This window comes from Amblyomma americanum, chromosome 1 (genome assembly GCF_052857255.1).
Source record: "Amblyomma americanum isolate KBUSLIRL-KWMA chromosome 1, ASM5285725v1, whole genome shotgun sequence".
NCBI lineage: Eukaryota > Metazoa > Arthropoda > Arachnida > Ixodida > Ixodidae > Amblyomma > Amblyomma americanum.
Window position 1 is genome coordinate 474,485,395 of NC_135497.1, and position 13,886 is coordinate 474,499,280.

A 13,886-nucleotide genomic window follows, 5' to 3' on the forward strand; every position below is an offset into this window, starting at 1 on the left:
CTGGCAAAAAATTGCAGGCGTTATGAGTTTGAGCCGACCAACGGTGCTACACATCTGCTTGGTAGGGGAGGCGCCTAGTTACATTGCGAAATCTGTAAAACCTTCCACATCATAGGGAAGGTGAAAATTGTTTAGCAAGCGATATATTACTTTGTTACGAAAGGAGTTGCGATATGTCAGTGGCACTCTGCCTTATGTGTTTAGAAAGCAATATATTTTGTATTTTTCCTGCTTTTCTGTTAATACCAGTGCAGCGTACACATGTTGTATTGAACTCTACTTGTGGGTCTTTCATCCAGTTAATAAATTCAGTTATCTTTTTACTGCACCTCCTGTCTGTTTTCCTTCGTCCCCATCTGAAGTGTTAATCTTTGATTGTAGAATGATATTTATGCTATTCAGATGTATGTAATATGGGCAGCTTTGCTAGCCCAAAAAATGATGCTTAGTCTATGGAAGATATTGCAGTAAAGGGTTCCAGATAAGACCAGCTGGAGCTCTATAACGTGCATCAAAATTTCAGAGTAAATGGTTGCTTTTAGATTTTGCCTCTATAAAAATGCTGCTACCATATGTGGACTCCATCCCAAGATCTTAAGTTTTTATGGTACATGACATTCACGGGTAAAATTAACCCCTTAGAATAGTAGTTAGGCGAGACAACTGCACATATGAACTAGCCTGCACTCTTTCTACCTTCTTTCGATCCATCTTTTCTTTCCGGGATGTTTTTACTCATGAAAGAGATGACTACAATCAATGATTTATAAACTGACCAGCACATGTTCATCGCAAATGCACCCTTGAGTTAATTTTTAATTTGTGATCTGGAAGGACATTAATTGTCATGCAATTGAGTGCTGAAAACCGAGCTGTTCATTCTGCACTTTTGCCATGCCTAGTATGCTTATATTCCTTCTTTTGTAAAAAATTACTCAAGCTGATTAGCATCTGCCGCGCAGTGTTTATAAGCACCTTATGCTGTCGTGAATGTAACAGTAATCATCTGCGCCACCCCAAGTGGCATCCTATCCGTTTCTGTTGATCTGCTTTTTTTTAGTTGCTGCGCTATCATTGCGGCAACTTTAACTCACAGATTTTGTCAGCAATGATTGCTTATTAAAATTCTGAGTAGTGGATTACACTCTTGTTGACAACTACAAAAGACTAAAAAATCACAGCTGAATTGAGATCATGCTACAGATTTTAGCATTATTACTCTGTTGATTTATTTATTGGATTACCGTGTCAACTGTTGACGAAGAAAATGTGGCCGTTATGTAACATCTTTGAGGAGAGTTAGTACATGATCCTGCAAACTGCCGAGATTCTGCAAATAGCATGCAAAATGAATTCATGTCCCCATACAAAGCAGTGCACAGTTAACCAAATTTGCATGTTGGCGTTTGAGCGAGGTGCTTGCTACAAAATTGGTGTTTCAGTCAATCTAAAATGCTAAAAGATCGTAGGCAAGCCCAAATTGGGCGGCCCATGTAATACCCTAGCGGGTGCCACATGGGCTCTGCACGGGATATACAAGCTGGGCTGGAGCCCTGTAATACCCGCATGGGGTTTCGGTGAAGTAGCTGGGCTGCCTGCAGAACGAACGCGGGCCGACCCAACTTGGGTGGCCCACTTAATATCCTAGTGGGTCGCATTCTGTAGGGGCAAACCGGTGCACGTGCCCATGTAATACGTATACATGGCGCTTTGGTGGGTATATGTGTGGGCTAACTTGCTGTAGACCAGAGCTATGGGAATAAAATCCATGAGCAAGCCAAGCTTGGGCAGTTCATTTGGGTTCTAGATGAGTCCCAGAGAGGCCAGTTAAACCACTACATGTTCCCATGTTCCCATATAATCGCACGTGGCGCCCCAGATGGTAAGCAAGGGCTGGTTATGCGCCTGAAGATATTGCGAGGAGGACCACCTAGGAAGCATATGTATTACACAAGCGGGCCCAGACGGGCCCTAAACGCCGTGCTACATGGGAAGGGCACAAGAAAGGGAGGTATTCCGCGATGCGCAGCGGTCGAACGAGAGACTGGCCGATGCCTGGCGTCAGGGAAAAGCGGGCAGTCACGGGATGTTCGTGCGGGATGGGCTGCTATATCACAGAGCAAAATTGCTGGCATGCTCTACGAGCAGCTAGTGCTGCCGAGGGAGACGAGAAGGGAAGTAATGATTCTGGCGCATGCGTCCGCGTGGGGAGGGCACCTCGGGAAGAGGAAAACGGCAAACAGGGTTGAGATGAGCTTCTACTGGCCAGGAGTCAGTGTGGATATCAACGAGCACTGTAGATATGACCTGTCATGGGTGCCAAATGAGCGGCGACCGCCGAACAACAGGCCTAGTCCCTATAACACCGCTCACGCGACCTAATTACCCCTTTCAGGTAGTGAACGTCGATGTGGTCGGAGCGCTGAGTCCCCCATCAGGAAGGGGACACAAATGCGCACTTTGCGTCACTGACCTGCACACACTACGGCCAGAGGTAGTGTATTTTGCTTCTCACTATATTACGTTATATGCTACTTTCTGCTAGATGCTATTCAGAAACAATACTTACAGCACGCAAAACGTGTGACGCGCTTCTCGAGATTTTCTCACGCACTGGCGTACCAGAGACGATATGCAGTCACCAGGGCACCAATTTTGCGGCATAGATGACGCAATTGTTCTGTGAGAAAATCGGCACCTCGCTGCCGTTCTCTACTGCGGAGCACCCCGAAAGCAACAGTTTCATAGAAAGATGGAACCGCGTTTTCAAAAAAATTGGCGGTGCTTTAGCATTAGTTAAACCTGGATGACGCGATAACTACACCTGGCCGATTGGAACTTGGTCGCATGACCAACCACGTGACGAACCACGTGATCAGCCACGGCGCCGCGCCGCCGGCAGCTGCTCCGCACCACATGACCACCCACGTGGCAGCGTGGCGGCGCAGCCACATTGTGGGGGGCACCGCTACAGGGTTGCAGCGCCGCCACAGAGTTTCCGCGCCGCCACAGGGTGGTAGCGCGGCCTAAGGGCGGCGGCGCCGCCACCGACGTGGCCCTACCACGCTGAAGTCTCGAAATGGTACCGTAATGTAGCTATCGCTACAAAAGATGTTTCTAGCCGCTGCATCCGTCATCAAAACCTGAAGCACCTGAGCTGCAGCTAGCGTGAGTAAAATTTTCGTTTAGTTTATATGGGTTTAACGTTCCAAAGTGACTCAGGCTATGAGAGAGGCCGTAGTCAAAGGCTCAGGAAATTTCGACCACCTAGGGTTCTTTAACCTGCACCGACATCGCACAGTACACGGGCCTCTTGAATTTCGCATTCTCGTCTCTCATAGCCTGTGTCGCTTTGGGCCGTTAAACCCCCATAAACTAAACCAATTTCGCTTTCATCGAAATTAGACCGACCCGGCCAGGATCGAACCCGCGTCTTTCGGGCAAGCAGCCGTGCGCCATAAGCACATAAGCACTCAGCCACCTCGGCGGCTGCCGTGACTAAAAGGAGAGGGAGGATAGAGTGAAAGGGAAAGAAAGAGGGGAGCGAGAATCTGACCCCTGGTCAACTCGGTGTTGCTCTGCAGCCAACGATGGGCAGGAAAACGAAGCGGCGTCTGTTCATTTGTCACTGCGCCAAGTATTCCGGCCTCTAAACAAGTGTTAATTCTTTTTAGCTCAATTCTTTCTTCGTGAGTCCCCTGCCACTTTGTCACTACAACGGCATTAGAGAATCAGGTTCTTTATTGGCTAACGGCGCACATCAACACGGCTCAATTATTGCGCTTTTGCTGCAGAGGGTCTTGGCGCCAAAGGCCCTTTGCAGCCCTTTAAATCCCAAAGGAGCGTCCTTCGACAAGCGGCGACCGCCACGCCATCGAACTAGAACACTAAAAGCAAAGAAAAGAAAATCTAGGCAGCTAAACATATTAGAACAGACCTTAAAATAACATCTTAAAACACCAAAAACGAAACTGCAATCGAATACTTACAAAACTCCTATCAAATTAAGCTATATACGCAACAACAAGGAAATATCAGTTGTGTACCGCCCACCCAGCGGCAATATACTCTGCTTTCTGAACTTCTTTGAAGAGTTTTTGGAATATGTCTCAGCAATGAAATTACAACTTATATGTTCTAGATATTTTAACATAGATGTGCTAGTAGAGAGTAACACAGCTTTAGACTTTATTACCTGGCTGTCTTCAATACGTTTCATGAACATAATTTCAGCGGCCACTCGTATCGCACTCTCAACCGCGTCTGCACTAGATCTAATTATCGCGAACATCGAAACAACTGTTCAGTATGCCGGCACAGTCTCGTCTGATGTGAGTGATCATTGTCCTGTATTCATGTCTTATTCCAGCCACACTGATGCCAAAAAAGATTCATCTGCGGAAATGTTCTTTTTCAGTGCATGACACCCCATGCAATGGAATCGTTTAGAAGGGAGATAAATGCTTGGGATTGGTCTTTTGTACTCGCAAAAACGAACGCGGCAGAAGCATATTTGGTTTTTATCAAAACGTTTGCACGTATATACTCAAAGCACTTCCCCTTTAAAGCTGGTAAACCATCGAAGAAGATAAAAGAAGCGTCACTGACGAGATATCACGCACGAATGATGAAGCAAAAACACTCTATACCACGCTTTTTTGCGCACGGGTACTGCAAAATCATCCAGAATTTCAAGAAATTCAGGAATAAACTCAGTGCTGGCCTAAGGCGGGCTAAGTTCACCTATTATCACCAGCTATTCTCTAATGTTTCAAGCAAACACCGTAACGTTGCCTGGAATGTCATAAACAAAATCTTGGGCCGAAGTGGTTTACACTCAAACTCTGATAGCATCGTTGTTGACAGGCAAGAACACACTGGCCAGTCGCTCGCTGATTACTTTAACCAACACTTCATGAGTATAAGTCATACAATGTCCCTCGCGACACAGAAACAGGATATAGTCTTCAACACAATGGACAGATTTTTCCTCGAACCAACTGACTTAACGGAAGTGTTCACCGCATTCAGTCAGCTAAATAACTGCTGCTTTAGACAGCGACAACTTACAAATAAAGCCCATAAAATATGTTTTAGATTTGCTTCTGCCTGTACTTGTGGATATCTTAATTTAATGTTGGAAACTGGAATTTTTCCCGATGAAATGAAGCGATCCAGAGTCTATGTCATATACAAAGGTGGTGACAGAAACGCCGTAAGTAATTACAGTCCCAATAAGTATTATTTCGGTTTTTTCGAAAGGAGCAGAAAGAAATATGTTCGCTTGTCTTTAAAATATTTTACAGCCAGAAATATTTTCTAAAAAGAATTACATGGCTATAGAGCCGGAAGACCTACCGAAACTGCGCTACTGACAATTAAGAAATTTGTTGCGGAAAATATTGAGAAAAAGTACTTTACACTTGGCCTATTTGAAGATTTCACAAAAACATTTGACTGCCTAAACGACAACATCCTTAACTAAACTATCCCGGTATGGAATTCGCGGAACACCTCTTCAACTAATGAAGTCGTACTTAATGAACAGGACATAAATGGTATGCATGGGGAAACACCAATCAAATTTTATGCCAGTTAGTGAGGGTGTACCACAATAAGCCCCTTAGGACCTCTCTTATTTAATATTTTTATTAATGACATTTTCCTCATCAGTAGGTCAGCAAAATTTGTCATATACGCCGATGACTGTTCTATACTTACGGCTGGTCCGAATACAGACGTGTTAATTAGGCAATGTGAAGACTTTCTTATTAACTTATTCTCCTGGTCACAATCCAATGGACTGAGAATAAACCCAAGAAAAACTAAAATAATGGTATTACGAGCAAACATTAAGACGTTTCAATCAAATCATGTCATAACTAATGAAGCACAGAATATTGATATAGTAGAATTTCTTAAAATACTGGGAGTGACATTCAGCAGCACATTAAGCTGGGATTTGCATGTTACCATTATATGTAAAAAAAAATCTCCGCTGTAGCTGGAGTCGTCTCGCGTTGTCGCACTTTCCTTCCAACACGCGTTAAACTCCAAATATACCATGCGCTATTTGCTTCACATATCAACAATTGTTATCTTGTCTGGAGCACCACAACCAACACAAATAAACAAAAGTTTTACAATCCAAAAAAGAATTATACGTTACATCGGGAATCATGAATGCTTAGCACATACCGGCCCGCTTTTCGCAACCTATAAGGTAATTGCTGTCTTTTCATTATACAATTTCCTGATTTTGTGTACATACTTCTCTTTGGATAATTCATTCCGTGACTTTTTAATTGTCGCCGCTTCAATAAAACCCCACGAACCAGTCGTATTCACACAAGCACAGAAAACCGGCACGTTCCCCCTTTCCAAACAAATTATAAGAACCAGTCATTGAAACATAACCTCCCGTCACTGTTAAACAAGTTTAAATTTAACGCTAAGCCCACAATAAACGACTTGCGGGAACAATTTCTAAATGCATTGTAAAAACCTAAATGTCTGTCCAGCTTTTGATCACATTGTGTTTCTTTATCAGATACTGATGTCCATCGCATGATTACGTCGCCTACGATAGTTGGTTTTTGAACATGTTATATGCTCAGTTCTATATAGCGTAAATTATTGTATTGTATACACAAGATGTGTTTTCCATGGATATAACATTGCATATAATATTGTTTTCTTGTCATATTGCAATCCTGTATCTGCACAGCTCTACCTTGTTGTGGTCTCTTGGGCCTCGTCAAGCTGCCCCGAGCAGCTTTTTACCCAAGAGCTCCAACCATGTATATACGTGTTGAAATAAATTAATTTGATTTTATTTGATATGTTTCCAAATTTGTACGATCCGCGCTGCGCCTTCTGCGGTGAAGTGGCTGAGTTGTACCATATGGTATGAGCATGCAAGAAAGACTAGCTGTACAAAGAATTATTAACCGAACAACTGATGACTGGGAGGTGGCGCTGTCCAGAACACATTCGGAGGACCAGTTTTCGCTGGTGAACCAGGCAAGAGCAGTGGCAAAAGCCAAGGGGCTCTTGGAATGGGAGTTTCTCCAACATGAGGGCCCACCCAAACATTCTATCCATTAAACGTTTTAACGCGACAGCGTCAAGGGCCCCGTGTCGCAGAAAAAAACGGTCGTCGGCTGTGAGCGAAAATTCCCGTAAGCAAATTCGTAAATAACAATGGTCCGCACGCGCTGCCATCATGCGGCAAAGCACAGAAGACGCCCTCCTCGCAATGTACGGCGCTGCCTCGAGAGATGGCGCGCCCATTACTCGCTTCTCCCCTTCATCTCGTTTGAGCGCATTGGGGCCGTGCGGGGCCGGGGCGAGGATTCCCCACTACCCTTGCGCTGAGTAAGTTTCTCGCTCTCTTCCCTTCCAACTTCAAGCGTGTGTCACTCGAACCATCGTGTTTAAGGGACGCGGCTCGCCTTTCCGCTCACAGCACGATTCCTAGGTGCGAGCGTCCGATGCGGGACGCTTCTGAAGTGATCGCTGCGCCGTAGCGCGTCTGCTGGGAAAGCGTCCTCTGCGATGTGTGCCGTGCTGCTGGCGAAGAGTCATGCGTCTGCGTGGTGCTCCCAAGCGAGATAGAGGACGATTCCATCGGGGTGTCGGCCCCGTGACCGCGTCCGCCTTCATAACGCATCGCGACCCGGCTGTCCAGGCCGATCACGACGTTCGGCTCGCGTATATCGTTTCTCCCTCGGAGGCACCGAGTTCTTTGGTTCGTTCCTCTTGCTCTGTAGATGAAATTGTGCTGAGGACTTAGAAGTGCTGTATTATGAAAACTATGTCATTGTGTGACTCAAGAGCATGCCCACCGAATGAGTGGGGGTGCAAACGGGGTGCAATAAAGCTTTCGGGTTCCGCTCTTAAAGGCAAAGCTTAAGCTTCCTCGAACTTTTTTCGCTCTATCTTGAAAACACCTTACAAGTATATAAAAGCCTGTCTCGATCTAGTTTTTTGGACGTGTCTTTATATTAGGCTATGATCTCAAGGCAATAAAAACGTAGCAGAATCATAGAGTGCCCGTGATGGCAAGGACATTAAACAAAGCATGCGTCAGCTGAGGAGAGAAGCTGTAAGTAGTTTTGTTTAATGAAGGAAGTATAATTAAATAAGTTTCTGAGCTCGGGGAACGAATAAAAAACTTCTATTGTTTTCTCAAGATCTCACTTCTCTTCATCTGTTCAACGCTTAGGGAGCTAAAGTCGATCGAATGTTCCACATTAGAGCTGCACCGCGCACCAACATCGCTGCTCCTTTCAGGTCTTGCTTTTGTTTGAAAGGCTTTTGAGGATTGCCTGTGATAGGCGTACAGGAATCCGGGAAGGTGAAAATCACTCATCTGGCTTTTTTTATGTGATCTAGAACTTCTGAATTGACACTTCATTCCGGAAGCCAATAAAAAATAGCTGACTAGTCTTTACTTATTAAAATTGTAATATATATATATGGCATTACCTTCCGAAGGCCGGGCCTCGGCCAAAACATCGTTAATAAATCTTTGTTTCCGTTTGTGTGCCCCTTATTCTGCATTACAAATTTCTGGATCCGGCAAAACTTTTGTGAAGTATATATATATATATATATATATATATATATATATATATATATATATATATATATATCGCGATTTTCGACACATGCTCTCAATGATACTTAGATGGTTTTAAATCCCTGGTTAGCTTTATCTGGGACACCCGATATACACTCCCATCAGAAGCACGTTTAATCACAACAGTGGGTTGAAAGCCAACTCAGCGGAAGACGCCGCAACATACAAAGAGCAACTAGCTCACCACTACAAGAACATCAAGAAAAAGAGCACCATTTTTCCCCTGCCGTACCCGTCACTCAACACGGAACCAGCGCATGTCCTCCGCAAAGTTTTAACTAACTCTCGCCACTTCGCTAATGGTCCGCAACTTGAGATTGCGTGACACAGCTCACTCTCCTGACTGTCCGAGATCACTGCAGACACCGAGCAGATTCTATACTCATGTAACACTGCCATTGCGTCCCCTTGTTTCCCTTACCATACTTCTCATTCCTGGAGTGCTTGGCTACACTCGGGCTTGGCATATGACCAAGGAGCTATAACGGAGCAAGCACTCTTCAGTAGCGAAAGCTACAGTAGGCTAGTCAGCAGCGCTTTTCAGGCGGGCCACGCTAGTCACTTCTGCGCATGCGCCGTAACCATGGCAGTCAGCTGCGCCGAGTCGCAAGTGTTCGCCGCGCCCCACCGCCTCGCCGGTCTCCGTGCAGCTCCACGCGTGACGTCATCACTTAGCTATTCGCTTCACTGCGCATTCGCTATCCTGTAAGCGGCTGCGCCGCCGCGGAGCGGCAGCTCGCCTTGTGAGAAGGCGCGATGGAAGAAGACGCGGCTGGTGGAAGGTGAAGACGCTTCGCGAGACGGTCTTCACGTACCTCGGGCGTCTTCGGCGCACGCTCAGCTCTCCGCGCTCTCAGCCTCACGCCAGGCAATGACTTCGGGGTCGGTAGAAGCAGCTTTCCGTAGGATCTGAAGATTCCGCTTACTATACACGCGGCCATCAGCCGCGTCTTCTTGCACTGAGCCTTCTCCCAAGGCGAGCGGCCGATCTGCGGCTTATATCTTCCGCCGCGGCGCAGCTGTTAACATATATATAGCCCATGCGCCCTTCTTTTCCTCAAAATCACCGGCGTCTAGAACGTTGTTAACGCCAGCGCAAATGAACACAATGAATGCTGACAGCTTTCGCTATGTATTTTCTGGATTAGCTGAACTAATCCACATTCATTTTTTCAGTGAACCTTAGCACTGCCCTTGAATAAAGTTTTTTCATCCTCTTCCACGCCCAAAAGCAACTTAGGGCAGGAAGAAGTGTGCTAAAATTTTCATTCGCTTTTAAGGGTATAACGCAGTACTAATATCATACACAATAGCGTAGCTAGCTTAATGGGTCTGTGCCACAAGGTGCCGGCCGTAGAAGAGGACGAGGAAACTCCAAAGCCAGCATTCGAGCAGCGCCAGCAGATTTGGAGACCCATTCCTTGCCATGACTTCGCCTAACCCGTCGGTTGTGCAGGACAGCCGGCCCAGTTCCAGCGATCAGCCACAGTCCTCAACCGACGTGTTTCATCGTTCTGCCGTGAAGAGGCTGCAGCAAGAGGTTGTTATCATGAGCACCTACGACGATGATGGCATCACAGCGATACCAGATGAAGACAACCTCTTCCATTGGAAGGTCACTATCCAGAGACCTGCTGGTACCGTGTATGAAGGCAGCGAGTACAACCTGAGCTTGCAGTTATCTACCCGCTACACGGTCGAGCCTCCCAGGGTGCGTTTCGAGACTCCGTGCTTTCACCCCAACATTGGCGACCAAGGAAACATATGCGTTGACATCTTGAAAGAGAAGTGGACAGCGCTGCTCAACGTACGAACACTCGATACAGACCTTGCTGGCCTAGCCGAACGTGTCCAGTCCGCTCAACGGTTACGCTGCGGATTTTTGGCGTGACCAGGAGCGGTACAGAAGAGTGCGACAGTCATTGGAGGACTATCACAAGAGCAGGTCGACGCCTCCACGGTTCGAAGATGGCGGCACCTAACTTGACTCTGTACCTTGAAATAAAAAAAAATGGAACGAAAACTCTTTATGGAGACTGCGCGAAGGAACTAAGCGTGGTTCCAGCCACGCTATTTGCAGCGGCACCGCTGGATGGTGCTGTCACTCACGAGCACCCACGGCTCAATTAATTCAGTTCAAATAATTTTCAACCTCGGAACTGATCAGGTTCTTACAATACAAGGCCATGAAATAGAGAGGGTGGCAGAATAAATTTATCTCGGGGTATCAGTAAACCAAGGATACACAAATGGAAAAGCAGGAACAGACTGTTAGAGCGAAAAGGTGAAGAGATGCCGGGATAAGAAAACATAGGGCATTATGGGGGTACCAGTACGAAGTACTGAAAGGTAAAGTAATACTAGTGCCGGGGCTTGCTTTTGGGAACGCGGTTTTGTGCCTAAGGGCAGAAGTTCATTCCTCACTGGAAGTAAATCAGAGATCGGTTGGAAGATTTGCACTAGGTGCCCACGGCAAAACCACAAACGAGGCAGTACAGGAGGATATAGGATGGGCATCGTTCCACGCACGGAAAGCTGAGAGTAAAATACTAAACGAAGAATGCCTGAGGAAATCAGGCGATAACAGGTGGGCAGCTAAGGTATTTAAATACATATACAGAAATAGCGTTGACTCACAATGGCGGAAAAGAAATAGGAAGCTAACCAGTAAGTATGTCCGGCACGAGGACGGAGAAAGACGGAGCTTTTAACGAAAGGTAAAAAACGCAGAAGGTAAAAACTTCATTAATTCAGTGGAAAAGAAGCAGTGTAGAACTATATCGAAATTGGAAAAGGCAGATCATGAAGCAATCGTAGTATGATAACTCAAGAGGCAGTCTCCTACACGTCGAAGCTGGATCAGGGAGGCTAAGAACGTGAAGCTACGAAAAGAAATTTAACCAAGAAGGTGACACACGTGCAGTGTGGGATAAAAATGTCGATGCAGGCATAGGAACTCTCCCTGAGGCCCTATAAAGTTTAGAGATAACAATGGTCTAGTGAATGAATATGCGGTGGAAGTCAGCAATAAGCGATAGGCAGATTGGTGGCTCAAAAGCAGAGAGCTGTCACAGGGTAGAAGTGTAAAATTAAAAACGCATTTGCAGAAAATGTCGAATTTATAAACCGATTATTACATCATTAAAGAACTACAAAGAACAAAAAGCCGAGCATGATGGCAACTGCAACAGCCCCGTTTCAAAGGCGACGCTCCACCATCCATCCATCCACCCATCCGTCCGTCCGTCCGTCCGTCCGTCCGTCCGTCCGTCCGTCCGTCCGTCCGTCCGTCCGTCCGTCCATCCATCCATCCATCCATCCATCCATCCATCCATCCATCCATCCATCCATCCATCCATCCATCCATCTAAATATAGGACGCAACAAACGCGTACAATATATTTTAATTCGACTCCAAATATTCCTTAAATATCATTTCTCAAGAAAGATACCAATCACTAGCGCGATGATGAATGATGTATGAGTCTGAGAGCGATATCTGAGTATTGGTGATGTCACAGCACAGTAATGTGACGTACTATCACAGGTGACGCACGACATTAGCCAGGTGCCGCGTCGGCGGTCGGTGGTCTGATCGGCAGAAATGCCGTCGCTGACGCATCAGCACTGGCGTCCTAGTGAAACCTTCAAGCTTATGAGACAACGAGTTGCTCTTGTCTCTACCTTATCCTAACAGTGTGGTAGCTTGGGCTGGTGGGTGTAGCATAATCGATGAAGACATAACGCAGCACAACTAGGCACAGAAAAGGAGCACACCTCATTTTCTCTGTCCCGTTGTGCTGCGTTGTGTCTTCTAATCTACCTTATCCGTATGACAGGTAAGAAAAACGTGCGACTACATGTCATATGTTAGCACTTCGACACTCACCAGAGGTAAAGAGTTCATTTTAGTCTACGCCGGCCCCCTTCCGCGAAGAGGAGGCCTATGAGTCCTCGGTGTTATTATGTGCGATGTCATAGATTGCAGGAGCGAGCTCACGACTTATAACGAACTCAAATAGCCATCGAGTTTTGTTTTGACAACAGTCTCCTCAAATCGACGTTTGATCACATCTTAGGACGCACATATCAGGACCGGGAAGCGCTACTGCTAGACGTTACTTGACGCTGTCTGCCGATTAATGCTGCAGGCGCCCGGCATCATGCAGTTGTTGGCGTTGCTTGTGGACAACAAATTCGACCCTTTTTATTATTGAAGCGAACGTCTTACTAGGCTATGACGGCGGGATTGTGTCAGCAAAATGTGTCGGTAGCAGTTGTGGGCAATTGAGAAAAGGTAGCGTCAACCGAGGGGTTGTAATCGAAAGAGGCTGATGTGAAGATGCTGTCCAAAAAAAATTTCGAATTCTTACGAATAGTTAATAAATTAGAGCCAAAAATGTCCAAGAAGTGGGCGGGGCCACAACAAAAATGGCGCCAACTTCTAAAATACCGCAATTATGGGACCACGCGACCAAAACTGGGCAGAGCCAAAGCATGGTGCCAAATTTGAGACAAATAAATACTGAGTTTAAACGAGGGTAGTGGTGGTGGTTACAACTTTATTGCCACAAAATGGAAGTGATTAGTAGGGGCCGGGCGAGTCAAGGATGGCCTCCAGTCGGGGGCGACCTCTTGAACCCGCGTGATGTGGTCCAGTTGCATTGTGTTTCTTCAACTTGCCAAGAGATTGTACCATTCCTCCGCCGAGGGAGCTGCCAAGAGTATCGTCGTACGAGGTTTGCTGGCGCATTCTCATAAAATATTGTCTTGAGTGGCGTGCATCCAGTCACCTCAGTGCGAGCATGCAGGGTCAGATTCACCATTTGTGATTAAACATAATCGGGGTGAGGGGCGGGATACGTGCATCTTAGCTCGCGCTAAATGTTTGTAATCTCCGCGTACGAGCCAGGCGCCTCTGCGGGGGCGTCCGTTCCCGAGAGGTCTTCCGTCCCCCGGTTGATTAAACTCCAAACTAGACGGTTCACCCCCTCGCTTCCAGAGTTGCCTGCGTGAGTCGTAACCTATACGAGATTGATGTTGTGATCGAAAGTTCGGTTGCCCAGAATTCACACTGCGAGCGCGCTTACCGAGTTTTTGTCGAAATTTTCAATGCCGCTCTTAGAGTCCCTTAGAATAGTTTTGGTACAGGGATCCACGATGGCCAGTGCGATAGCTACTTCCTCTGCCTGGCATATAGAGCTAGTGTGAAAGGTGTCGTTAAGGAGGGCTGACATTGGAG

General features: G+C 46.3%; 1 pseudogene; it reads left to right on the forward strand.

The window, feature by feature from the left end:
• The first annotated feature begins 10,070 nt into the window (after nt 1-10,070).
• On the forward strand, nt 10,071-10,535 carry LOC144126367 (ubiquitin-conjugating enzyme E2 C pseudogene; annotated as a pseudogene).
• The last annotated feature ends 3,351 nt before the right edge of the window (nt 10,536-13,886 follow it).